This window comes from Poecilia reticulata, linkage group LG11, assembly GCF_000633615.1.
Source record: "Poecilia reticulata strain Guanapo linkage group LG11, Guppy_female_1.0+MT, whole genome shotgun sequence".
NCBI lineage: Eukaryota > Metazoa > Chordata > Actinopteri > Cyprinodontiformes > Poeciliidae > Poecilia > Poecilia reticulata.
The window spans coordinates 23,364,733-23,366,350 of record NC_024341.1 but is presented as its reverse complement, the minus strand read 5'-3'; positions in this window follow the sequence as shown (position 1 = coordinate 23,366,350).

Genomic DNA, 1,618 nt, shown 5'->3' with positions numbered 1-1,618 from the left:
GTTGTAGTTGGAGGTGCTATCGTTGTTGTTGGAGGTGCTATTGTTGTTGTTGGAGCTGCTGTGGTTGTTGTTGGCAAATCAGTGGTTGTTGTTGGAGCTGCTGTGGTTGTTGTTGGAGCCTCTGTGGTTGTAGTTGGAGCTGCTGTCCTTGTTGGAGCTGCTGTGGTTGTTGCAGCTGTGGTTGTTGTTGGAGCTGCTGTGGTTGTTTGGGCAGCTGTGGTTGTTGTTGGCAAATCAGTGGTTGTTGTTTGAGCCCCTCTGGTTGTTGGAGCAGCAGTGGTTGTTGTTATAGCAGCAGTGTTTGTTGTTATAGCAGGTGTTGTTGGCAAAGCAGTGGTTGTATTTGGAGCTGTTGTGGTTGTAGTTGGAGCTGCTGTTGTTGTTTTTGGAGCTGCTGTGGTTGTTGTTGGAGCTGCTGTGGCTGTTGTTTGAGCCGCTGTGGTTGTAGTTGGAGCTGCTGTCCTTGTTGCTGCAGCTGCTGTGGTTGTATTTGGCGCTGTTGTCGTTGTTTTTGGTGCAGCTGTGGTTGTTGCTGGAGCTGCTGTGGCTGTTGTTTGAGCCGCTGTGGTTGTAGTTGGAGCTGCTGTGGTTGTTTTTTGGGCAGCTGTTTTTGTTGGAGCAACTGTGGTTGTTGCTGGAGCAGCAGTGGTTGTTGTTATAGCAACTGTTGTTGTTGGCAAACCAGTGGTTATTGTTGGTGCAGCTGCGGTTTTTGTTTGAGCCCCTCTGGTTGTTGGAGCAGATGTGGATGTTGTCAGAGCAGCCATGGTTCTTGTTTAAGCTGCTGTGGTTGTTCCTGGAGCCGCTGTCGTTTTTGTTGGAGCAACTGTGGTTGTTTCTGGAGCACCTTTGGTTGTAGGTGGAGCCGCTGTAGTTGTTGTTTGGGCAGCATTTGTAGTTGGAGCAGGTGTGGTTTTTGTTTGGGCAGCTGTGGTTGTTTGGGCAGCTGTTGTTGCTGCAACTGTGGTTGTTGCTGGAGCAGCAGTGGTTGTTGTTATAGCAACTGTTGTTGGCAAACCAGTGGTTGTTGTTGGTGCAGCTGTGGTTGTTGTTTGAGCCCTTCTGGTTGTTGGAGCAGATGTGGATGTTGTCAGAGCAGCTATGGTTCTTGTTGAAGCTACTGTGGTTGTTGCTGGAGCCGCTGTCCTTTTTGTTGGAGCAACTGTGGTTGTTTCTGGAGCACATTTAGTTTTAGGTGGAGCTGCTGTGCTTGTTGTTGGAGCTGCTGTGGTTGTTGTTTGGGCAGCTGTTGTTGTTGGAGCAACTGGTGTGTTTGCTGGAGCAGCAGTGGTTGTTGTTATAGCAGGTGTTGTTGTTGGCAAAGCAGTGGTTGTATTTGGAGCAGTTGTGGTTGTTGTTGTAGCAACTGTCATTGTTGCTGTAGCTGCTGTGGTTGTAGTTGGAGGTGCTATCGTTGTTGTTGGAGCTGCTGTGGTTGTTGTTGGACCAACTGTGGTTGTAGTTGGAGCTGCTGTCGTTGTTTTTGGTGCAGCTGTGGTTGTTGCTGGAGCTGCTGTGGTTGTTGTTTGAGCTGCTGTTTTTGTTGGAGCAACTGTGGTTGTTGCTGGAGCAGCAGTGGTTGTTGTTATAGCAACTGTTGTTGTTGGCAAACTAGTGG